This window comes from Podarcis tiliguerta (assembly GCF_965153285.1).
Source record: "Podarcis tiliguerta genome assembly, chromosome: 3".
NCBI classification, from domain to species: Eukaryota; Metazoa; Chordata; class Lepidosauria; order Squamata; family Lacertidae; genus Podarcis; species Podarcis tiliguerta.
Window position 1 is genome coordinate 11068929 of NC_139536.1, and position 26387 is coordinate 11095315.

At 48.0% G+C, this 26387-nt stretch overlaps 1 long non-coding RNA gene across 2 annotated transcripts in view; it reads left to right on the top strand.

The window, feature by feature from the left end:
• Positions 1 to 21960, top strand: part of LOC310674049 — a 75339-nt gene extending 53379 nt beyond the window's left edge. For both annotated transcript variants that reach the window (XR_014509357.1, XR_014509358.1), the window contains exons 2-3: positions 833 to 973; positions 21610 to 21960. This is a non-coding gene — a long non-coding RNA (uncharacterized lncRNA). The remainder of the gene's footprint in view (positions 1 to 832; positions 974 to 21609) is intronic.
• The last annotated feature ends 4427 nt before the right edge of the window (positions 21961 to 26387 follow it).

The window sequence follows — 26387 nt, forward strand, 5'->3', positions numbered from 1 at the left end:
CTCCCTGCCGGAGGAGTTGCGCACGGCTATGTCACAAGCCAAGGCAGCCAGCGGGATGGATCCCACTGGCTCTTTTGGCTTCCTCTTTAGTCCCACGCAACCTCTCCCTGCTGGGAGAGGCTGCGCGGGGCTAAAGACGCCATAGCCACGTGCAGCCTCTCCCTGCCGGAGGGGCTGCGAGCGGCTATCCCTGAAGCCTGGAGAGCGAGAGGGGTCGTTCTTCAGGCTTCAGGAAAGCAACGCGAAGCCTTTGGAGCACAGAGGGAGTGCTCCCTCTGCGCTTCGGAGGCTTTGCGTTGCTATCGCTGAAGCCAAGGAGCCTGCATTTGCTCCATAGGACGCACACACATTTCCCCTCAATTTTTGGAGGGGAAAAAGTGTGTCCTATAGAGCGAAAATACGGTAGATAAAGATACAGGTATACAACACATTTCAAATTAAAAAGTGGCTGTGCAGCACAGGAAGCTGCCTTAAACTGAGTCAGACCATTGAACCTCCTAGCTCAGTAATGTCATGAGGTCCCCAATGTGGTGCCCATGAGGTCCCCAATGTGGTGCCCATGGGCACCACAGTGCCCTTAGACACCCCCTTGGTGCCTTTCAATGCCCTCTGCCCTCCCATTAAAAATTTGGGAAGGTTATTTAAATATATATATATAGTTTGGCTGAAGAGGTTGCCTCCTTGGCAGGGTGTTATGTTTTGTTTGCTTGGGGTAGATGACAAAGTTTGCATATTGAGGACTGGGAATGAGGGCTCTTGCATTGATTGCAACTTGGGCCCTGTTCTAAAACTGCTGCATTTTTATTTTATTTTTTTACTTGCTTGTTTCCAGGACTAATTGAAGAAGATGCAGCTTTTGACAGTCAAAGCCTGGAGCAGCCTGGATCTCAAGGAGAACTTTCTCTCCTATAATCTCCCGGGGCTTTTAGGATCTACCAGTGAGACCCTAATCAGAGTTCCTTCCTTTACCAAGGTAATGTTATCATCTACCTGGGGCAAGACCTTACCTGTTGTGGCCCCAGAGTTGTGGAACGCTCTCCTCCGTGAGGTCTGTATTAATTCTTCATTGGTAGACAGGGGGGAAATGCAGCTATTAATTTGGATGTTTGGGGATTGGTGGAGATACTTGTGTAATTAGAAATGTTCATTTTGATTCATTTAGCTGAGGTTGTTTTTTTCTATTTCAAATGGATTGCTTTTTATTTGCATTTTCAAACAGTAAAGAAATTGTGAGCAGGTGCTCTTTTATTGAAAGATAGTGTAAATAAGTAAAATCCTCAAGGCAGGGAACATGTTTTGTTGCTGTTTATATTACTCTTTATTTACAGAAATTGTACTGTATAATGTCTCATCTGGATGATCTGTTTATTGAACATTCATCCTTGACTTGCTTGCATAAAGCTTATGCCAGAGTCTAGATCATATCTGGTCTTTTTGAACATTTATTTAGGGGGCAGTTACATCGCAGATAGGGACACGAGTGGCCACAGAGCGTAGGACACCACAGAGCCTAGGACTTGCTGATCAGAAGGTCAGCGGTTCGAATCCCCGCGACGGGGTGAGCTCCCGTTGCTTGGTCCCTGCTCCTGCCAACCTAGCAGTTCGAAAGCACGTCAAAGTGCAAGTAGATAAATAGGTACGGCTCCGGCGGGAAGGTACCGTATTTTTCGCCCTATAGGACGCACCGGCTCATAGGACGCACCTAGCTTTTGGGGGGGGGGATAAAGAAAAAAAATATCCCCCCCCCCCTCAGCCGTGGCTTCAGCACGCCCCGCGCTCCGGGCAGCAGGCTGCTATCCTCAGCCTAGGGAGCCCTGCGGGAACTCCCATGGGGCTCCCCAGGCTTGCTGATACCTTCCGGAAGCCTGGAGAGCGAGAGGGGTCGGTGCGCACTGACCCCTCTCACTCTCCAAGCTTCAGCGAAAGCCTGCATTCGCCCCATAGGACGCACACATATTTCCCCTTCATTTTTGGAGGAGAAAAAGTGCGTCCTATAGGGTGAAATATACGGTAAACGGCGTTTCCGTGTGCTGCTCTGGTTCACCAGAAGCGGCTTAGTCATGCTGGTCACATGACCCGGAAGCTGTACGCCGGCTCCCTTGGCCAATAAAGCGAGATGAGCGCCGCAACCCCAGAGTTGGTCACGACTGGACCTAATGGTCAGGGGTACCTTTACCCTTTACCTATATGGCAAATGAGCATTCATTCTCCATTCATCCTGATTTGCTTGCAAGATGTTCATTCATCTTCTATATTATATTCATTCAGCCCATACATTTCTGTGCATCTTCCCCATCACAAAACTCCCTGTTCTCCGTTAAAGTAGATCTGTTGCAGCAGGGGAGTCCTTGAATCTACTTTAATTATACAAACTTATCGTTCCAGTATGTCCAGTCTGAAGACGCTCTAAGTTTTAAAAAAATAATACCCAAGAACTTCATGCTTCCCTCTGCACCCCTATCTATATCCCTCCCATCAGAAATCCCTCATGTTGTGAAATTGTACCTGCTATCAAATAAGCAAGCAAGCAAGCGGTTGTGCTTCTTTCATTGCAATGTATAAGGGCAGGGGTCAGCAAACTTTTTCAGCAGGGGGGCGGTCCACTGTCCCTCAGTCCTTATGGGGGTATGGACTATATTTTGGAGGGGGGAAATGAACAAATTCCTGTGCCCCACAAATAACCCAGAGGTGCATTTTAAATAAAGAAACGCATTCTACTCATGAAAAACAAGCTGATTTAGAAGCCGTTTGGGCCGGATCTGGCCCCCCGGGCTTAGTTTGCCTACCCATGTAAAAGAGGCTTGGATCCTGCCCCAATATATACATTATTTCTTGTAAGGCAGGCATGTCCAAAGTCCATTTTTCAGCAGGGGGGCCGGTCCACTGTCCCTCAGTCCTCATGGGGGTACGGACTATATTTTTGGGGGGGGGAATGAACAAATTCCTATGCCCCACAAATAACCCAGAGCTGCATTTTAAATAAAGAAACGCATTCTACTCATGTAAAAACAAGCTGATTTAGAAGCCGTTTGGGCCGGATCTGGCCCCCCGGCCTTAGTTTGCCTACCCATGTAAAAGAGGTTTGGATCCTGCCCCAATATACACATTATTTCTTGTAAGGCAGGCATGTCCAAAGTCCATTTCGGGGGCTTAATCAGTTTAATCCAGCCCCTGTGGCAGTTTATTTCCTGGAGTAAAATCCTAAAAGAAACCCCTCAACAACTTCAGTCCTAAAAAATGGTCAACAACTATGGTCGGCCCTTTGATTGGCCCTCACGGCCCATCACTTCATCAAATCTGGCCCTCTTTGAAAAAGGTTTGGACACCACTGTTGTAAGGTAAGGGAGAGAAGAGGCTAGGCGTGGTTCCAAGTGTAAGTCCCCTTTTATACTGGACAGAAAAAATTGTTGTGGCAGAAATGGCCTCAATATTCCACAGCCCACATGGTGGGAAGAGGCCAATGGGGTCTATTACGCCCTTCAAAAAGCACCACACACAAACGCCGGGCACCCACAATGTTGGGTGCCCCTCAGTGTGCCTGCACCCCTCATTTTTAATAACAATATAGTCTGTATAGCCCACTCTTCGTTGAATATTTCAGAGTGGAGAATATAGCAATGTGCAAAAAAATACAGAATCAAAAAATAATAATTTAAAATTAAGTAAGGTAAAGGTATCCCTGACCATTAGGTCCAGTCATGGCCGACTCTGAGGTTGTGGCACTCATCTCGCTTTATTGACTGAGAGAGATGACGTACAGCTTCCGGGTCATGTGGCCAGCATGACTAAGCCGCTTCTGGCGAACCAGAGCAGCACACAGTTTACCTTCCCGCCAGAGTGGTACCTATTTATCTACTTGCACTTTGACGTGCTTTTGAACTGCTAGGTTGGCAGGAGCAGGGACCGAGCAACGGGAGCTCACCCCGTCGTGGGGACCTTCTGGTCGGCAAGCCCTAGGCTCTGTGGTTTAACCCACAGTGCCACCCGCGTCCCTTAAAATTAAGTACTCCAGCATAAATCAGAAGGAAAAAAATTAAACAGCTCCGAGAACAACCATTAGAATGTCCCTATAACCCAAAGGTCTGGGTAAGGAAAAGAGGGACACCCAACCAACTAAAACAACAAACTGGCCTTATGAAAATGTCCAGTCCATCGTAAGATCCCAGGATAGGTTGCAATCTTGTGAAACAACAGTAGAATTAAAACCAATTCAATGCGAGTGTTGGTGAATCGCCGCCTACAGACAGCAGGGGGAGTGCTACGCTCATTCCATTACTCTATGAATTTTTCTCCTGTCGCTATGCACCTCTCTTCGATTCCTCTATAATAAGAGTGCAACTTTCCCAGAAAGAAATATGACAGCAACAAACTCACTGCTCGATTTTGAGGCCACAAAGCTTCCAGACAGGCTGTCCCCTTTCCCATTTCTGTTTTCCAACCGATACCCGACATTCCTGAGCTACTGGGCATGCTCAGTCCCCACCGGGCCATTGTGGGGGTAGATTTTTAGTTTGCTTTGTACTTTGCAAGTCTTAGGATTCCTGCCACCTGCAGCATACCAATACCTCCCCCTCCTGTTTCTTGGTGGGCTTCTTTGGTGCCATTCCTGTGGGTACTCGCCCCCTGAATTTGCTATCAGCAGGAGAAATTATTGGCTGCTTCCATCAAGCAGTGACAACATTTTAGATTTGCCTTCATTTTTTCTATTAGGTTTAAGAAAGAAGAAGTAAAATACACCCAGCTTTTGCTAGCTTTATCAACTGGGGGTGGGGTGGGGAGCCATAGCTTTGTAGCGTGCTTTGCATATAAGTGCCAGATTCAATCTCCTAAGAAATGTTTTGTTGACAAAAGGAACAACCATGGGGTGCTAGTGTCAGCCACAGTGGGACCTGTGGGCCCTGGCATTTGCACAACTTTGCTTAGTACTGATGCTGGCCTGTCAGGCAAGCCCCCCTACCTTCAGAGGTACAGTGGTTGACAATCAAAGACGGGGCCTTTTCGGTGGTGGCACCCTTGAGTTGTGCACTACTTGTTCCAAGGACATTTGGCTTGTTTTCCTTTTGGCATCAGGTAAAGATTCCTCCCCCCCCCCCCCCTTCTAGGCCTTTAAAGGTTCGTTTTAATTTTGCCCCTTCTGGTTTCAGCCTTTATTGCTGCTTTTAAAATTTACAGGTTTGCTTTGGCTACTGTTTTTTTTGTGACTGAAAGGCTTGCTTTTTAATGTGACTTGTGTTGTGAAGCTCTTCAAAATACAGTGGTACCTCGAGTTACAGATGCTTCAGGTTACAGACTCCGCTAACCCAGAAATAGTACCTCGGGTTAAGAATTTTGCTTTAGGATGAGAACAGAAATCGCATGGTGGCAGCGTGAGGCCTCATTAGCTAAAGGTTAAGCTTAAGCTTAAGCTAAAGGTATTAGCTTAACCTCAGGTTAAGAACAGTTTCAGGTTAAGACCGGATCTCCAGAACGAATTAAGTTCTTAACCCGAGGCACCACTGTGTATACATGCATACATAACTGGAAAACGATAGAAAAGAAAGTGGTATTTTGTCAAGGGGAGGAATGCATTTGAATCAGAAGATTTGCGTGATCTCAACAGAAACGTTCACAGCCTACAGCTCCAATCCTACCTGTGAGTGATTCTCCTGAGTAGACATGCACGAGATTGCAATGTTCATATATCAAATTCTGGATAACAGTTTGCCCAGAGGTTCAGTTCTGTTGAAAAAGCCACGAACTATCCTAGTCTTGTGCATTTCAGAGGGTTGAACTGGATGACCTCTTGGTGTCCCTTCCAATTGTACAATCCTATTATTCTAAACTCCGCCCCCCCCTTTGATGAGAGCGTCCTGGCAAATTGCACCGAATACTTTTTTTATAATAAATTTTTAAAAAGCAAGCAAAAGAGCTCACGCTGTGCCTTGCATCTGCCTCCTAGATGACCGCTAATAAGATTTACTTAATCCACTTGAAAAGGGGGGAAATGCTTTTTTTGTCCCCCAATTTGTTGAAACATCTGAAAGTTCGCAAGGTTGCGACCCCTCTTTCGGGAAGGGAATCCCCTGCCACCTGTAAATATCCTGGGGAAAACAGTTGGGAACAATGAAACACGTGCTGGTTAACTGTTGCCCGGGCAACGGTTACGGTTCATCCGTAGGGGGTCTCCGGCCCCACCAAGGCTTTGTCCGGAGGAGACGTGGACCAGCTGTTGCCGAATAGCCATTGTGGAAGATCATTGTGAACTAATAGTCAGCCGCACAAATAGGCCCCTGTTCGTTCTCAATGGGTTTTGTCTTTTTCTTCTTTTTTTAAATAATATTTATTAGATGTTTTATAGTTACAGAAAGAAAAAAAAAGGTAAAAAAAAAATTCAACGAACAATACATCAAAAATAAAAAAAGAAACAGTACAACAAAACAAGGAAAAACAAAAACATTTAAAAACACATCCAAATTTCATATCTTTATCTTTCATTTGCTTGTTTCCTCGACTTCCTCACACCTCCCTTTTTTGTATTCTAGTTCAAATTAGCTGGTTCAGCAAATCCTTTCCCTCTTTCTCAATTTTTTGATGTATAATTTATCTTAACACAGTCTAAGTTTAAATTTTCCACTTTAGCCCATTAACAATCAGTTTTTGCATAATCCTTAATAACATTTCTGCTAAAACCATATAACTTCATTTTGTCTTTTTCAAGGGGGGTGTTCCCTGCACCTCCCGCAGCAGATAAGTCTCCAAGTTAGCATCGTGAAAACAGCTCTTTCCTGGAGATGCATAAATATCCCATTTATAATACGGTGGTTCTCGAACATTTTTTTCTCCAGACCGCACTTTCAGAACATAAAAATTGCTCTCGGGTTTTTTTATTGATAAGAAATACGTTGGGCAGGGTTGTCCTCGGTATCATTTGCTCACATTTTGAAAATATATCTATTCGTATTCCGCAAATGAAAAAAGAAAACAATTGTTTTGATATTATACTATGCTACACCGAAATGTTTAAATGTTCTTTGATTGTCCTTGAGTTTTCCTGGCATGCTGGTCATTCTCTCCTGCCCCACCAGTGTGGCACACCGCAGCCTTTGAGAACCACTGATTTAATAGAACGGAGACCAGCTTAACATTGGTTACTTAGGGCCTTTTCATATATAGGTTATGTCAGATGGGAATGGTGGTTGCTCATGAGTAACCAGTCAGGACTCCAACCTGTCTTTTACAGGTTTTATTTAGGTGCGAAACTATTTACAGTGCAGAACCACAAGTTCATTTCTGCCTCAGTCGCTAGCAGAAACCGGGAGTGGTCGTTTCCGGGTCCTCCCCCAACATAAAAAGCTTAGTCACCTCCAGCCTTTTCCTTCCTTCTTTGCATCTTACACCTCTGCACAAGGTGGGCGATGGAAGAGGCATGCTTGCCTCCTGGCCGGCTTGGCCAGGAGTGGTGCTGAGGCCCCCAGCAGCATCCTCTGGCCCTTTCCCCTCCCTTACCCCGGAGGTGTGGCTTTCCCCACCATCAGACTGGCGAGGTGTGGCACTGGGGCTCCCAGCAGCATCTTCTGGTCCCTTCCCCTCTTCCCCACTGGAGGTGTGGCTTTCCCCACCACAGGAATAGTAATTGCTTTGCAAGATTTTCAGAGGTTCCCTGTAACCCAGCTCCCTTCCCTGTTCCTATGGCAGTCCCCTGACAGGTTAGATATAGCAGAAATATCCAACAGGATGGTGCAGAATGATCCTGGGTGAGGGAGCCAGAATAGTTAGGATGTTCTGAGTTCCTGGAGCAAAAAACATTCTGCCATGGATATTGCAGTTCTCTGGTCTTCCCCACCTGCGTTCTTGGGCATTGCATCTCTAGGGGTGGCCCAAACAGGCCATCTCAAGATCTCACAAGAGCCATTGAAGCAACAGGGCAGGTCTCCCTGGTCCTGAGTGGGGTAACTGTGCCCCTGAAGGACCAGGTGTGCAGCCTGGGAGTCATTTTGGACTCACAGCTGTCCATGGAGGTGCAGGTCAATTCCATGCCCAGGGCAGCTGTCTATCAGCTCCATCTGGTACGCAGGCTGAGACCCTACCTGCCCGCGGACTGTCTCGCCAGAGTGGTGCATGCTCTGGTTATCTCCTGCTTGGACTACTGCAACACGCTCTACGTGGGGCTACCTTTGAAGGTGATCCGGAAACTACAACTAATCCAGAATGTGGCAGCTAGACTGGTGACTGGGAGTGGCCGCTGAGACCATATCACACCGGTCCTGAAAGACCTACATTGGTTCCCAGTCCGTTTCTGAGCACAATTCAAAGTGTTGGTGCTGACCTTTAAAGCCCTAAACAGCCTCGGCCCGGTATACCTGAAGGAGCATCTCCATCATTGTCATCGCGGCCGGACAGCTCTGAGGGCCTTCTGGCGGTTCCCTCCCTGCGAAAAATGAGGTTGCAAGGAACCAGGAAGAGGGCCTTCTTGGTTGTGCTGCCCTCCCTGTGGAACACCCTCCCATCAGATGTCAAGGAAATAAACAACGCTCTGACTTTTAGAAGACATCTGAAGGCAGTCCTGTTGAGGGACGTTTTTAATGTTTGATGTTTTATTGTGTTTTTAATATTCTGTTGGGAGCCACCCAGAGTGGCTGGGGAAACCCAGCCAGAGGGCTGGGCTATAAATAAATAAATGGTGGTGGTGATGATGATGATATATGAACAGAAGGACTGGCCTCGTGACCTTGCAATCTTGGATCCAAGTCACAGACTGAGAAATCTCTGCAGGCAAATGTGATGGCATGACCGCGATCTCACAGCTACCTGTAGAGGTTCCGCAATCTGGAGGCCTTACAATCCCAGGGTGCATCTCGAGCATGTATGGGCAAAAGGGCTGATAAATTCACAGTTGCGCAGCAAACAATTCACTTACGTTGCTCTATTTTTGCTCTGTTAAACTGGGTTACTCTGGAAGAGGCCCCCACTATGATAGCATCCACAACCACAAAAGGCAGCCGGTATTAAGTAATTTTGGCAAGATTTATCATGCAGGAGCAAGAACCTGACTTCTGGGGTGTTTGCAGGTAGGATTTCCACCTTTTGATATGGGCTGAAACTGTGTGATCTTAGCAGGACACACCAACTCTTGAGAGATGCCTCTTCCGTCATTTTGGTGGTAGAACATCTGCTTTGCATGCAAAAGGTCCTAAGTTCCAATCTTCAGGTAAGGTCAGGGAGAGAACCCTATCTGAAGTCCTGGAGGATCACTGCAAGTCAATGTAGACAATACTGAGCTACATGGATCAGTGATCTGTCCCGGTTGTTGGCATCCATCTGTCTCGGGAGACAATGGCAGAGTGTGCCCTCGAGAGTGAAGTCAAACTGTTGGAGAGTTGCATGGCGAGTTCCCGACCCCCCGCCCCGGTGGAATTAATGACACATTAATGGGCTAAAAAGGGCCACAACTTTATTAGTTACAGGTGATGAGCGCTATTGGCTTAGGCATTGGTCCTAACCGACTATATCTGACTCCAGCCCGTCTGCTTAAAGTCTGGGAAGGGTTAACCACCAGCAGGGGGAGTCCTGCTGATGCATATCAATTAGGAGCTCCCCCAGGGTCACCGGTGGGGGGGTGCCTTAGGCCCTAACTTCCCTAGGCTTCGGACAGGGCCTTGCCCCCTGGAATCCATTAACGGACTACCCTTCAATATGTGGGGCAGGTGATGGCGCTACCTCCCCTCTTCCATCTACAGAACTATACCAATGCCTAACCGCCAATACCCAGAAAGTTGTGACGATTTGCTATGAGGTAGGTGAAAAACCAAGTGGCCAATTTGCCGAGTGGAAAAATTCCTACTGGGCCCCTCAACAGCGACCAACTGAGGTCCATAGGTCAAAGAAAGAAAACCTTATAGGGCAGGAAAACAGCTGGCGGGCGGACAAAGAGGGAGATCTCCGGCTGCGTCCTGCCTTTATAGGGCAGGCCACACCCCGGGACCAACCCGATTGGCCAGCTAGGGGGTGATGCAGCCAGGCATCCCCCAATCGCGCATGGAGGGGCCGTGAAGCCCACAACCCCACCTCCTCCTTAAGGTGGAAGTGGCTTTACAGTACCTGTTGTGGCTTTAGAGACCTATATGGGAGAGACATGTTTTAACTGCTGACTCCTGTGTTGTTCTTGCCGTGCTAGCAGCAACAAAGTGACCTTCCCATGGCACAGGCCTGGGCAGTGTGTCTGGAGGTCCTGGGCTGTCCAGGCGAGAAGCTCTCGGCTTCACTGGTGTGGTCCAAAGGAAAACAGTGCAATATGTTTGGCACCAGCTTGGCTGCAAGAGTTGCTGGAAGGAGGTATACAAGGCACCATCCAACCATCTTAGGAAGGTCTTTCTAAATTTGTGTAGAGTTTCCTCCTTAGCATTTTTTTCTTCTGAAGACATCCCACAAGGCAGCAGAGGTTTAGGATCAGAGTATTCAGGCTTCAGGGCATTGGCTTCCTCCCCCCGGGGCAGTAGATAAGCAGAACAAAGAAAAAGGAGGCTTCTTAGCAGTTGGAAACTTTAACCATCACAGCAAGAGAACAAATAACTTCTGGGTTTGCTGCTCGCACATGCGCAGAAGCGCAAACCGCTCCATGCGCATGCGCAGAGTGGTGCTTTGTCGAGCGTCCTTTTCATCGAGCGTCCGGGGCTCCAGAACGGATCCCAGACTCAAAACAAGGTACCACTGTACTGTATTTATTTTTCTCGATTTGAACTATAAAATGGTGATTTTCTTAAGTCAAAATGAGAATACCCCTAAGCATTTTTTTAGGGGAAAAACACCGAATAATAATTATAATAATATAATAATAATAATAATATTTGCACCCCACATATGATTGAGAAAAACAGAGAAACCAAAGCTAACAGATTCAGCCATCCCTAAATCTCCTGGCTAAGAGGATTACAGGTAGCATAGTGGAAAAGACTGAGAGCCTGAGAGCCCAGCCAGCCACTGCCAGGGAACAGCAATGCTAGTATCAGCAGATGCTGGTACCCTTGGGCAGTTGTCAGGACCCAGTTCCCTGGTGGGCTCACCTCATATGCCTGTCCTGGTGTCATGGGCAGGTTGGGCGCAGAGGAATGGTGGAAGGAACCAGCTGGGGGACCACCAAGAAAAGAAGAAAGCTCAGAGCCTGGAGAGTGGTGGTGGGATGACAATGAGTGGTCAGAGGAAGAAGGTGTTGGAACTTGAAGAGGTAACAGGGCTTAGTGAGCTGGGAGAGTCGGTGGCAGAGGGAAGTTGAGAATCTGAAGCAGGTGATGGGGAGGATGGAAGCAGAGAGGCAGAGATGAGTCTGGCTGGTGATGAAGCCAGGATATCTCCCCCTCCTGATGTAACAAGCTCTCCTCCTCCCTGGTCTCCCAGAACCAGAAAAGGGCCGAAACGGGCAGAACCGCGGCAGACTGCATGCAGGCGCAGTCTCTGATCACTAGGGAGAAAGCCCTGAAGAGGAAGGGACTTTGATGGCTGCGGGGAGGTAAGGACTTTCAGTCTTGGCAACTGATTCATGGGGCCAGACCTACTCAGCCAAGTCCGTGAAGACTGTGTTTTTGCAAATAAAGAGCCCCTTGGGCTTGTTGATCAGAAGGTCAGCAGTTCGAATCCCCACGATGGGGTGAGCTCCCGTTGCTCTGACCCAGCTCCTGCCAACCTAGCAGTTCAAAAGCATGCCAGAGCAAGTAGATAAATAGGTACCGCTCCGGCGGGAAGGTAAACAGCATTTCCATGCGCTCTGGTTTCTGTCACGATGTCCCGTTGCGCCAGAAGCGGTTTAGTCATGCTGGCCACATGACCCGGAAGGCTGTCTGCGGACAAACGCCGGCTCCCTTGGCCTGAAAGCGAGATGAGTGCCACAAGCCCATAGTTGCCTTTGACTGGACTTAACCGTCCAGTCGTCCTTTACCTAGGCTGACACTCAGCCAAGTGTGTGAAGATTGTGTTTTTGCAAATAAAGAGTTAATTCCAACTTTGAAAGATATGACTTTCTGCTGGCTCACTCTTTGGCACCTAGCCTCCTTTTTCTAGTGCTCTGACTAGAGTTGGGCAGCCTTCCCAAATGTGGCAAATTTTAGTGGCTACATCTTCTTGCCGTCAATTAGAATTCAGTAAGCCCAGAGACCTGGTCCCTCCAGAAGGGGCTTTTCTGAGGGCTTCTTCAAATGCAAAGAGATGGACAAGTGACAAGAAGCTAAGGGCCTCTTCGCATGGTTCTGGGATCTGACAGTGGCTTTCAAAATGCCTCCTTGAACCCTGCTGTTATTAAGCCCCAACCGCAAAGTACGTCCTACTCGAAGGCTACAAATGTTTAGCAGAAGGAGTTTATATGCTGTACAAGACACAGCTGCGCTCTCGAGTTGGCACGTAAGACTCTCTCCAGCTGTTAACCCTGAACTTCAACCTGGGGGGCAAGGAACATAAAAATAGGATTATTATTTTTTGTTTCCACGTCCTTCGTTTTACTACATCAACATGCCGCTTGTGGCCAAAGATATATTTTTTTTATGCCTTTTTAGCAACCTTGAGTAATATAAGGGAAACAGAATAGCTCAATGTCATAAGGAAGAACTTGGCTTGGAGAATGTTTATCGCTCATGGGATGTTTCTGTTTTGCGGAGCCAAAATCAGGGCATTCTTCTGTCAGATTTGCGATGCCAAACAAGGGACAGACAAATCTGTCAGTTTGTGTTTCTCTCTGTTTCTCATTTGTTTTTACTATCTCAAGTTCAATTTACCCCCTTTTCTTTATTTTTAATGGGGGGTTTTTAGAAGTCTGCATGGAAACCACACACTTTTTATGCAGCTTTTTTGATTATACACATTTCGGCAAGGATTTCCCCCTTGATATAATGCATGCTTGTATGTTATTTTCACTAAAATATGTGTTCCTGTGCACACTTCCTTTGAACACCTACCACATTTATTTGGTGTATGCAATTTTTTGGCTCATCGCAAAATTCAGGAGTGTGATTTCTGAAGGCTAACTGGGCTTTGGTTTGCATAGCGGTGCAGGGAGTGCCAATTTGACAATGTGAACTGGACAAATTTTGCAGTCCTTGTCAAAAAGAAAAGGGGAAAAGTCAGCTTTGATGAATCCTTTACAGTCCAAACCAATGTTCCTGTTCAGCATGCGCGAGCAAGAAACCCAGAAGTAACCCGTTCCGGTACTTCCGGGTTTGCCGCAGACGTCCGCTGAAATGGACGCTGGACGGGGCAAACTTATATGGAGGTACCACTGTAAATGGACAAAAGTACAAAGATTCATAAAATGCTTAGGGGATATGCGTACCCCTGCGTACCCTCAGAAAAAAAGCTCTGATCATTATTATTCTTCTAATCTGAATTTCAGCTACACATTCAAAACGGTGTGTGCGCGCATGTGGGTGTGGGTGTGTGAAGCAAACTTGAAAAGTCGTTGTTTAAACATGTCTCCTAAAATACATTGCTATAGGTTTGTAGGTGCTGAGGTTTAAATTTATTTATTAAATTTGTATGCCACCCTTCATCTGTAGATCTCAGGGCAGTTCACAACATAGAATTTAAAATCACGTCCCTTGTGTGTTTGAGCTGAGCGCTAGCTGCTTCTCATCCTTTAATTAGCATGTGTGAAAGACTTATTAACTTCCTACACTGTGTACTAGACACCTCGCTAATCTCTTGAAATCAGCGTGTGTTAGAAAGCAATGGAGTCAACTAATTCCCCTTTAAGGTGTTAGCCTGGGGTGATGGGTCATCCACACAGCAAGAGGATCAAAGGGAGAGGGGCCTTTGCCTGTATTAAAAGAGGCCAGCGCTTAGCTTAGCGAGGGGAGAGCAAACTGGGATGTGATTTGGAAGGCAAGGCAAGCCTAGTAGAAAAGCAGGACCCCCTTAAAATGCTGATGCAGATTATCATGGCAGGCTCAGGTTGTATATATGCGTAAAGAAACCAATATCATAAAGACATCACGGTCTTCACTGTGCTTCATTGTCCAAACGGAAACACAAACCCAGAGTAAAGCATGCCTGGAACTCCCTGAAATCTCACATTGCTGTCGAAATTGAGGGGGTGGTGTGCAGCAACATTTTAATATGCAGTTTTCTCTAACATGAAACATTTTTGCGAATGTAGTTTTTTAAATTATATTTCCGAAATTTCTCAAATTCAATAATTTACAGAACAATCTTGTTCCGTAGATTGATTTCCCACCCTCACCTCCGCACCGTTTTTACTCAAACCCTTTCCCACTACATTATAGATCTAACGTAGAACAATTTTGAAGGCCTGTATGTGCCAGTATGACACGTGTGCACCCAATATATGCATGAGGTTATTGCCCCAAATATTTGCATTTTAATGCAAATTAAATTTTGCATTGAAATGGTGAGGGGCCCCAAAGCTCAAGCTTCATCAGTTTTATCGTAGATGCGCCCCTGGGTGCCAGTAAAACTGCCGCAGAATTAATTTATTGCTGTGAGCATGTTGCAACGGGGAGGGGATTTGGTTTTCTGCCTCAATTAGCTTCATCTCTAGGTCATTCCCCTCCTCTGTCGTGCTCCATTTGCTCTCTGGCCCTCAAATCCAGCTTCTCGACCCTCTGCTGCATCGCAGGGTAATAGTAATTTGGGGTCAGCGGCAATAAAACATTGCAGCAACTACAGCTGTTGTTCTTTCCCTGTTTGTGTGTAAACCTCTTCCAAGACCACCAGCTCAACATCTCCCTCACATTTCGCTGCATTCCTTACTACCCGAGATGAACTAAATAAGGCACTCAAGGGAACGAGCTCCTCTTTTCGCGGTTTTGCTGTTTCGCACGTGCCAAATACCACTGGACCAGAATGTAGCGCCGCGATGGGAGATGCTTGACACTTGCAACACCCTCCAAACGCTTTGGCGGTTCGTTTTCCCAGCAGCATCAGGCGACTCTTAGTCAGATCAAATGCCTGTTCTTACAGATCCGGTCTCGGGGACAACAACACTTTCAAATGTAAAGTCATATCTCTTGTTACGTTTGCTTCATGGTACGTTTTTTCAGGTTGCGTCCCACAGCGACCCGGAAGTACTGGGAAAAGGGTTACTTCCGGGTTTCGCCACTCGTGCATGCGCAGACACGCAAAATGATGTCACGTGCATGTGCAGAAGCAGCAAATCGTGACCTGCGCATACACAGATGCACACACGCGGGTTGCGTTTCAGGTTTGAACGGGGCTCCGCAACGGATCCCGTTCACGACCAGAGGTACCACTATACTCCGATAAGAGATCAAGAAAACACCAAGGCAGAGCTTTCGAACCTGGAACAAGGCGTTGTCGAAGTTGTGAGCCGAGTTGTGCAAATCCACTCCCTGGCCAGATTCCACAGATGGCTGTGAGCTGGTGTAATCTCAGCTGGCAACTGTGAGCAGTTAACGAACCCTCTCACAGTGGTATCTGGGATTATGCTAAACACGGCAATTGCGTTGCTCTGTGGCGGATCGATCATGCGCCCGCGGAAGATCACAGAGCTGGAGAAGATCCCTTTGCACGGAAAACAGCCGCTCTCAAACGCACAAGATCGGCATTTGACTTCATTGACTGCTGCACATCATGAAGTGCCCTGTCTAAATTTGACGGCTCGTGCAGATAATAACTCAATCCACTCTAGCAGTATCTTGGAAATATATTTGTCAGCTCTGTTCATGCATATGCAGTTGCAATTCATTTTTCCTCAACCCACAGAAAGCATGCTTCAGACTGATGCTTGGCTGTTTGTGGAAATGGATACAAAATGTATTTTTATTTTATGTTTCTGAATGATAGTCCAGCCTACAAACATTTCGATAAGCCTTTGGCTTCCATTCCGTGAAGGGAGATCTCTTTGCCTCACCACACCACACAACAGCAAAATATTACCAGCAGTTCTACCACATTCTAAACAACTTTGTGCAACCATAGATATTATGGTTTTGTGTGCAGATAGCATCTCAAGATACCACAGGAGCCAGCGCTGAATCCTAAGCGGAAACAAATGCTCCCCAGATCTGAAAACCTTTCTGTCTTTCTGGCCTGTCACATTTCAAACATGCCTTGAATTGGGATGGACACTGTATATCATTTCCTGCCTTACGGGAAGCGTCCCTTGAAATAATCTGAACATTTGCTGACTAACTTGTCCTAGTTTAGGTCTTCCACCCACAGGCACTGAACTGAACTGATTCACCCCTCTGCATAGCTTGTAGAGGCAGAAATACTGTTCCAAAGGAAAAAAATTAAGGAAGTCTTTTGAATCATAGAAGAGTTGGAGGCAGCCACAAGGATCATCTAGTCCAGGGATGTCCAACAGGTAGATCGTGATCTGCTGGTAGATCACCAGACATCTGTGGTAGACGCTTAATGATTTCACCCCCATAGAAAGCTGTGCTGTTTCCGTGAGGCGAGGCCCGAGTCCAGTCCGAGGTCGAGGGTGCAGTATTGAAGCCGTCCGTCAAAGCTGAAGCTGGGTCCAAGGCAGGGAGTTGGGCGAGGTCAGGAGCTCTGGCAGGACAGGTTGCAGGCAGGAACAGGCTACCAACAATGTTGCTCCTGCAACTTGGGACTGGGGCTGGCTGGCTTTTATCTGCTCCGAGGCATAGGGCGGCCCCAGTCCACAGGTGTCTCGCCTCTCCTGGCCTGGAGGCGAGCACACCTCCTGCGGGAATTTAGTTCCCTCCACCTCTCTGCCCTGAGCCTCTGCAGGTCAGGAAAGGCTGGAGGGTTACCGGACCCAGAAGCAACCTAAGCTTCCCCTGACAGAGCTGGGAGAGGAGCACCTGCAGGCAATGGGTCCTCCATCACCTCCGGAGCCAGAGCGGATTCAGCTGGTGCCTGCACCTGAGGATCCAGCACAGGTGAGGACCTTTCAGGCTCAAGCTCTAGCCATGGCTCAGCTGGTTCTGGACTCCTGTGCAGGCTGGGATTCCTCAGGTTCAGCCTCCGAGTCCGAATCCCAGGCCATCACAAAAGCTTTGGCTTACCTGTCAATAACAATGGGCAAATCACAGCCAGTATTTTTATAATGTGGGTAGATTACAGTCTCTTTGGAGTTGGACATGGCTGAATTCTAGTTCCACCCCATGCAAAGCAGGAATCTTTCACCCAACATGGGGTTCAAACCCGCAGCCCTGAGATTAAGATTCTCATGCTTTACCGACTAAGCTAGCAGGCAGTACTACCCCCTGGAAAGCAGTGGGATTACCTAGGGGGGACTAAGAGGCAAGGGGCTGCTGGACTTTGAAAAGCTGATATCACTAGATCAAGGACATCAGTTTTGAATTAATTAAACTAAATATTTTCCATTGGAATTTGAGTCAACATGCGATTGATTGCCACTGTTTCAAATTTTATCGTGCAGTTATCTTCCTTACTGGGTCATGCAAACCGCTATTCTGAATAATGTTTTTTTTATAGGGTGGGGTAGCAGGCACTGGGGGTGAGTTTGTGGAACCAAGGGGGGCATGGCCCAAAAATGTTTGGGACCTTCTGGTCTAATGCAATAATAATCAGTGTGTGAAGTTGGCTGAGGAAGTAAGGAGGAATCATGCATCCTTATGTTCCCCTACCCTCCAAAACAGGGGCTTGCAGAACAGGCTGGCTGCTGCCTGTTGGAACTGATGGGGTGAAAAGCAAGGAGGTCAGCAGTAGGTGGCGCCAGAGCCAATGACAGGTGACACCTGCTCCGTCTAAATTCGCCCTCCTCCTCGTCTCTTCTGAGTTCTACAATGGCAACACATGAAACTAAAGATTCTGCACAGTGGCAGAATTGTAGTCATAGAATCATAGAGGTGGAAGAGACAACAAGGGCCATCGAGTCCAACCCCCTGCCAAGCAGGAAACACCATCAGAGCACTCCTGACATATGGTTGTCAAGCCTCTGCTTAAAGACCTCCAAAGAAGGAGACTCCACCACACTCCTTGGCAGCAAATTCCACTGTCGAACAGCTCTTACTGTCAGGAAGTTCTTCCTAATGTTTAGGTGGAATCTTCTTTCTTGTGGTTTGGATCCATTGCTCCGTGTCCACTTCTCTGGAGCAGCAGAAAACAACCTTTCTCCCTCCTCTATGTGACATCCTTTTATATATTTGAACATGGCTATCATATCACCCCTTAACCTCCTCTTCTCCAGGCTAAACATGCCCAGCTCCCTTAGCCGTTCCTCATAAGGCATCGTTTCCAGGCCTTTGACCATTTCGGTTGCCCTCCTCTGGACACGTTCCACTTTGTCAGTGTCCTTCTTGAACTGTGGTGCCCAGAACTGGACACAGTACTCCAGGTGAGGTCTGACCAGAGCAGAATACAGTGGCACTATTACTTCCCTTGATCTAGATGCTATACTCCTATTGATGCAGCCCAGTCAACAAGGTTAATCTGAGGTGCCATTCAGCACTGGGTTTAGAGTGCCACAGTTGGTTCCCCTGCACAGGGTGCCATGCCAAAGGTGCACACAATTGAGAAGGTCCATAATTGAGAAGATCCATTTGTGGGTGCCAGGTTTTGGCCTTGTTCAGGGCACCAAAGTCCGCCCCTGCACAATTATGGCTAATTGAAAACGGACAGCACCAACCCCTGGACTGGTTCGGGACTGACTGGGGTTGGTGGGGTAGCACCCTGTTTGTCCTCATGGACCACCCTCCACTGGCTGTGAGGGTGCACACCTGAGGTTTGGGTGCTTTGCCAAAGTCTGCCCACCAAAAAACTGCCGCCTCTTTCATCAGTTTTACCTCCCTCTGCCACCTTTAGGCAGGCGCGCTTGCTAGATTGTTTTTCGACATCTTCCAAAGGCCTTTTTACTTCATGCAAGCCCATCCAGACATAAAATTGGACCGTTTATTTATTTGTTTGCAAATCCATGTAGCTTTATTGGCAAGTGAACATGCTTAACAAGCAATCTCTTTCCTCAGATTCTAATCTTGGTTATCTTGTGTGTGTGCATTCCTTGCTTTCTAATGGCTTTGTGGATTTGGGCTGCTTCTGTGTCAGTAATTGTACTGTGTATACCACCTGGAGGGTGTTATGATTGAGAGGTAGATATATCTTTCTCATTATAATAAATATATTAATTAAAGTCCCCTCCCCCCCAAAAAAAAGCCTTACGTGGGACATGAGAATGAGGAGGCAGTGAATGCAGTGGTAGGAGGTCTATCACTTCCATGCCAGAGAGAGCAAGGGAGGAAAGACTGCATCTCCCAGGATGCCTTAGTGCGAACGTGACTCTTAATTCCACCCATTCTCCCCAAGGGCATGATGGGACCTGTAGTCACCATTCATTCCCCAACTCTGCCAAATGAACTGGAACCCTCTTTGTTGCCTTCATCAACTCTGCAAGGAAAAGGTGAGACGTGATGGGACAGGTGACCAGGATGATGTTGAGGATGCCATCCAACTTTTCGACGACGCATTCCCATGTGAGTCATGTGACCCACTCCACACTCTCAACTCAGAAATTTTGGGGGGGTGAAATCTTGTGAGGCACCCCAAAAATGCTTTTCTCAGGGTGTGAGAGCACGCAAGATCTCGGCACCCAACATGGTTGCCGCAATCTCACACAGAAAAATGGGCTGTCCTTTTCCCCCAGGGCACTTGGGAGGTATGTATAAAGGACCCCTGACCATTAGGTCCGGTCGCGGACAACTCTGGGGTTGTGGCGCTCATCTCGCTTTACTAGCCGAGGGAGCCGGCGTTTGTCCGCAGACAGTTTTTCTGGGTCATGTGGCCAGCATGACTAAGCCGCTTCTGGCGGACCAGAGCAGCGCACGGAAACGCTGTTTACCTTCCCGCTGGAGCAGTACCTATTTATCTACTTGCACTTTGTGCTTTCGAACTGCTAGGTTGGCAGGAGCAGGGACCGAGCAACGGGAGCTCACCCCGTTGCAGGGATTCGAACCGCCGACCTTCTGATCGGCAAACCCTAGGCTCTGTGGTCTAACCCACAGCACCATCCGCATCCTATATGTATAAAGGAAAAGGGACCCCTGACTGTTAGGTCCAGTCGTGGCCGACTCTGGGGTTGCGGCGCTCATCTCGCTTTACTGGCCGAGGGAGCCGGCGTACAGCTTCCGGGTCATGTGGCCAGCAATCTCATGCAGAAAAATGGGATGTCCTTTTCCCCCAGGGCACTTGGGAGGTATGTATATGTCAGGTATAAAATGGCCAGTGGAAGGAACATTGCACAGGATAGAACGGGGGGAAGTTGGAGGCCACAATGCTTCTGAATACCAGTTGCTGGAATCCACAGGAGGCGAGAGCGGTCTTGTGTTCAAATCCTGCCAGAAAGTTTCCCACAGGCATCTGGTCGGTCCCTGTGAGAACGGGATGCTGGACTAGACTGGTCATTGGCTTGATCCAGCAGACCCTTCTTACTTTCTGGAGTTTAAGGGGATTATTGCCTCCATACATTTTTATCAACCAGAAACAACAGTGAGTGCAAAACAGCCCACCTCCATCCTCTTTAATGTAGTCGATAGTATTTCCAAAAGGAAAGCAGCCCTGCCAGCCTGGTGGTCGAACAAGCACCTGAACAACACACCCAACCAAATGGTAGATTGTGCGCTGCGGCAGTTTAAAACAAGTGGGAGCTGCAGCAAAATGTTGCTGCGTGGAATTCAGGGGTTTCAGCCGCTCCATTCCGTTCCCCCTCCTTTTTCCTGGTTTTTTGTTAGCATTCCGTGGCTATTGAACATACTCCCTGAGCTCCATGTCTCTTTGTGCTCCCCCCCCGCCCCAAAAAACTTATTGCCCTTTCCGCAAACATTGAGGTTCCCCTGAGTCTGTACGTGGGTGGTGGTGCTGTTATGCAGTGGCGTAGCATGGGTTGTCAGCACCCGGGGCAAGGCAAGTAATTTGCGCCCCTAACCCGTGGATTTTAGCACTCGATTTTAGCACGCCTGGCACACACACCCCTCCACAGTGGGCGGCGACCCGGCGGCTCGGATCGGATTCGCACAGCCAGCACTGCAGTGAGAGAGAGTGAGTCAGGTAGGGGCAGAGAGCTGCGAGTGCGAGCACACACCCCCCCCAGATGTTGCGCCCGGTGCGGCCGGCCCCCCCTGCACCCCCCCACGCTACGCCACTGCTGTTATGGCAATGTAAGGAACGGCACTCACTGCCTGAACATTGGAAATAGAAGCGATTCTTTCTTTCTTTCTTTCTTTCTTTCTTTCTCTCTCTCTCTCTCTCTCTCTCTCTCTCACACACACACACACACACACAGGTGTAGCCTGCAGAGCTTTTGATGTCGCAGATACTGCATCAGGAACTGATTGGATAATAATCAGGCACCATCAGTTCCTAATGCATTGCCTTCAGCATCTAAACGAGCATCAGCAAAATTCTCAAATTAACCCGTCCAGCTATAGTACAGATGCCCCCACTCGGCGGTTTATTTTATTTTTTGTAAGCCAGTTCCAGAGAAAGGTCTGATACCCCACCAGTATTTTGCTCAATGCAGAATGCCAAGCAAGTAACATACCCGTTTTCTGCTGCTTTCCCGGGCATTGGGTCCTTGGTGACACATATTGTCTGCTGTTCAGAAATGATTGTTCAGGATCGTGGTGGCGGTAGGATCCCAGCACACAATCCCATTGTTAATACTGTTTGTGCTTTCCAATCTTCCAGGGCGGCCATATTGCTTCGTTTCCAACCACTGCACCTGCCATCACTTCCAGCCGACATCCTGTCACTTTTTATAAGACCGTCTTTCTCCATATGAACCTCCCTGGACTCTGAGATCAACCTCTGAGGCCCTTCTTTGTGTGCCTCCTCCATGAGAGGTCCAGAGGGTGGCAACACAAAAACGGGGCCTTCTCTGCAGTGGCTCCCCATTTGAGAATGCTCTCCCAAGGGAGGCTAACCTGGCCTCTTCATTATACACCTTTAGGTTCCAGGCAAAAACCAGGCTTTGGGTTGATTGACATCTGATGCCCTTTCATATGTGTTGTGGGAGGGGGAATTATTGTTTTGTTGTTGTTCGTAAAAACAACAAAAAAGGGGGGGAGGGGGGAAAAACCCAGGAATCGCAAGGCATTTTCGTCTTGCGAAGCAAGCCCATAGCAAATTTGTTTTGCGAAGCACCTCCAAAACGGAAAACCCTTTCGTCTAGCGGGTTTTCCGTCTTGCGAGGCATTCGTCTTGCTGGGCACCACTGTATTATACCATAAATTAAGGCTGCTTAATCTGGGTTTTCCCAGGGAATTGCTCAGCAAAATGGCATCCGGACAGATTTTTGCTGAATCCGCAAAATGTCCAGGAACATCTGGACGTATGGCAAGTGGGGCTCAACCACTTTGTCCAGATTTTCACTTTGGGGCATATGGCAACCCTGCCACAAATGCTCCAGTTTATTTCTTTGTCACACTTTTGATGTGCTAAAGTGCAAGAGTGCCTCTCCAGACAGCAATAATGCGGTAACATTGGGGAAGGATAGCAGAAGGACTAATAAGGCAGAATGATATGGTGATGGTCCAGTATAAGTCCAGCACGAATACACTATTATTGCATCAAAGAAATACTGCAGAATGTACCAGTCTGGAGGGGTGCTTTAATTATATGGCCTCTTACTTCTCATGAAAGGTCCCTTACCTTTCCTGCCCTGACCTGGCCACAGTGATCCATGTGACGGTCACCTCCAGGCTTGACTACTGTAATTAGCTCTACGCGGGGCTGCCCTTGAAGCTGTCCCAGAAACTCCAGCGGGTGCAGAATGCTGCAGCGAGGCTCCTCACGGGATCTCTGCCATGGGAGCATATTCACCCAGTGCTTTTCAAGCTGCACTGGCTCCCGGTGGAGTACAGGGTCAGATTTAGGGTGCTGGTTTTGACCTTTAAAGCCCTTCACAGCCTAGGACCCTCGTACCTACGGGACCGCCGCTCCCGGTATGCCCCACGGACAGCCTCAAAGTCCATTAATAGCAACACCCTAGAGATCCCGGGCCCTAAGGGAGTTAGATTAGCTTCAACCAGAGCCAGGGCCTTTTCAACACTGGCTCCGGCCTGGTGGAACGATCTGCCTCATGAGACCAGGGCCCTGCAGGATCTGATTTCTTTCTGCAGGGCCTGTAAGACAGAGTTGTTCCGCCTGGCCTTTGGCTTGGAGCCAATTTGATTCCCTCCCCCTCTTTCTTTTTCCTTTTTCCTTTCTCCTCCTGTGATGAGGCTGCATTTTAATATTTTAATGCTTCAATATTTTAATGTTGCATTTTAATTTTGTTTTTAAGTTGTATTCATTCAACTTGTTTTTATTATTGCTTGTTAGCCGCCCTGAGCCCGGCCTTGGCTGGGGAGGGCGGGGTATAAATAAAAATGATGATGATGATGATGATGATGATGATGACACTTGTGGTATCATGTTGGGGCCTCCTTGATGTAGCCCTTCCACGTTCTGGGCTTCCAGAAGTCTTTTTTCAGATGTGCAATAAAAGAAGGCTGAATAAATGACAAAAAGCTCATTTGTTAACACTTTTGTTTTCCCGTCTTAAAGGGCCATCGGACAGAAATGCCTTTCTGAGCTTTATAAGGTGCCGACTGAAGATCGAGCTGGAGGCCAGAAGACATTGCCTCTCTCCACTGACTGCCCATCGGATGTTATTTGCATGCTAGCATCATATTCCAGTAAGGGTATGAAATAAGTTACACCCAAGAAGTTTGCTCTTGGGACGCCCCATCGGAGATGCTCGCTGATGAGTAACTGGCCTTTTAAGGCCGGAGACCTCCCCTGTTGTCTTGAAGCTCTGTCCCATTTGGCCTTGGGTTTGAGCAGATCCGCAGCCCTGTCTTTAAACCCCTCTAATCCAATCCTTCCGGGAGCTGCAACTTATTGCCTAAACCAGAGTTGACCTACTCAGAAACGCATAGCTCAGGGCTGACTCACACAGGCCGCTCCGAGGGAGCTGTCACTCAAGGGCCTTTGCACCGCGTAATGCTTCTCATATGGCCGGAGACAAAAAAATCCCTGGTCCTCAGCCTGAGATTGCCTTCAGATCAATAGTCCTGAGCTCTCCGGGCTGCATTCCTTCCTGGGAAAACATCCAGGAGCCTCATGCTAGCAATGGAAGGGGTCTGGGGCAAAACAGTGAAAGGTCATGTTACCTTTGAACAAATGGGCGAGTTTCTACACTCATACACGAACCCTCTCTGTCCTTTGGCCAAGCGAGCAACAGGTACTATCACAGTTCAGAGACTGGTGTGATATTCAGAGCAGTGCTCCTCAAACTTGGGTCCCCGGCTGCCGTTGGACTACAACTCCCATCATCTCCTGGCCACTGGTCCTGCTAGCTAGGGATGATGGGAGTTGTAGTCCAACCATAAGTGGAGACCCAAGTTTGAAGAACACTCCTCAAACTTGGGTCCCCGGCTGCTGTTGGACTACAACTCCCATCATCTCCTGGCCACTGGTCCTGCTAGCTAGGGATGATGGGAGTTGTAGTCCAACCATAAGTGGAGACCCAGGTTTGAAGAGCACTGGTTGAGAGTGTCAGACTAGGACCTGGGAGACCAAAATTCAAATCCCCACTTGGCCAAGAGATTCACCTTGGCCCCAGTCAATGCCTCTCAGCCTTACAGGGTTGCTGTTTGGATTAAATGAGGTGAGGGAGAATCCTTTACCCCCACCATGAACTCCTCGGAGGAATAGGTGGAGTATAGTTGTGAGAAATAAATAAATACATTTCCAAAAAAACCAACCAATCAGAAGGAGGGTGTGACACAAGGCAGGTAAGGGGCGTGGCATGGGGAGAGGGCATGTGACTCGGGAGTGGGTGTGGTCTGTGGAGGTGTCACCACAGGAAAAAAAGCTGCCCCTTTTTACACAAGGCTTGAGTTGAGCTTGGAGCAGGGGGCTTGCAGAAGAAAAGGGGAGAGGTCGGAACTCCATGTGGCGCTGGCTAGAGCAGGCATAAGCAAACTCGGCCCTCCAAATGTTTTTGGGGACTACAACTCCCATCATCCCTAGCTAATAGGACCAGTGGACAGGCATGATGGGAATTGTAGTCTCAAAACATCTGAGTTTGCCTAAGCCTGGGCTAGAGGAACCTGCATGCAAAGACCAGGGAGAATGGCTGGACTCAAGCTTGCTGAAGTTATGAGGAGGCACCCTTGGGGCGTGATGCTCTGCCCTCCCTCCATCAAGGCTAAGTTGTATATATGTATAAATAAAACCATATATCTTAAAGACACTACAGTCTCCGCCGTGCCTCATTCTAAAGGAACACAAGCCCTGGTTAAATGCTAAGACCCCTGGAATCTTGCTACCACTTGGCAGAGATTGGAGTGGCCTGTAACACAGTTGAAAGGTTGGGGGGGTGTTATTAAACTTGTAGGGGGGTGGTAAGGATGGCAGGGAGTTGGGGAGAAGGAGGCAGTGCAAGCAATACTCTGCCTACATTGGCTCTTCCTCTCCCCAACCCTGATGCACAGCTTTAGGGTTGTGCAAGGCCCTCAGTCCTCTTTGGGGCATTGAGCGATCCAGCATGTATCAGGCCCCAGACCAGATCAATAGTGCCTGGCTCCCTCTTATTATTTATCCATAGGATTCTGCAGTAAGTACTGTACTTAGGGGGGACTACACTATGTTCCCCTTCATGGATCACTGCCTTGCTGATCATGGCCACTGGTCCCATGACCTCCTGGCAAATAGAAGGGGAAGAAATGGAGGCAGTGAGAGATTTTACTTCCTTGGGCTCCATGATCACTGCAGATGGTGACAGCAGCAACGAAATTAAAAGACCCCTGCTTCTTGGGAGAAAAGCAATGACAAACCTAGACAGCATCTTATAAAGCAGAGACATCACCTTGCCAACAAAGGTCCGTATAGTTAAAGCTATGGTCTTCCCAGTAGTGATGTATGGAAGTGAGAGCTGGACCATAGAGAAGGCTGATCGCCGAAGAATTGATGCTTTTGAATTATGGTGCTGGAGGAGGCTCTTGAGAGTCCCGTGGACTGCAAAAAGATCAAACCTATCCATTCTGAAGGAAATCAGCCCTGAGTGCTCACTGGAAGGACAGATCCTGAAGCCGAGGCTCCAATACTTTGGCCACCTCATGAGAAGAGAAGACTCCCTGGAAAAGACCCTGATGTTGGGAAAGATGGAGGGCACAAGGAGAAGGGGACGACAGAGGATGAGATGGTTGGACAGTGTTCTCAAAGCTACCAGCATGAGTTTGACCAAATTGGGGGAGGCAGTGGAAGACAGGAGTGCCTGGCATGCTCTGATCCAGGGGGTCATGAAGAGTCGGACACAACTAAACAACTAAACAACAACAACCACACTATGTTAGAACCTGGTCCTGTTAACATGGAGGAGGGGGGGAGTTCCCATCAGTAAATCAACTTAAGCTTGGTTGATTAATCTATAGTTGAAGCATATGGCCCTAATTCCCAAGTTTATCTCCCCATCCCCA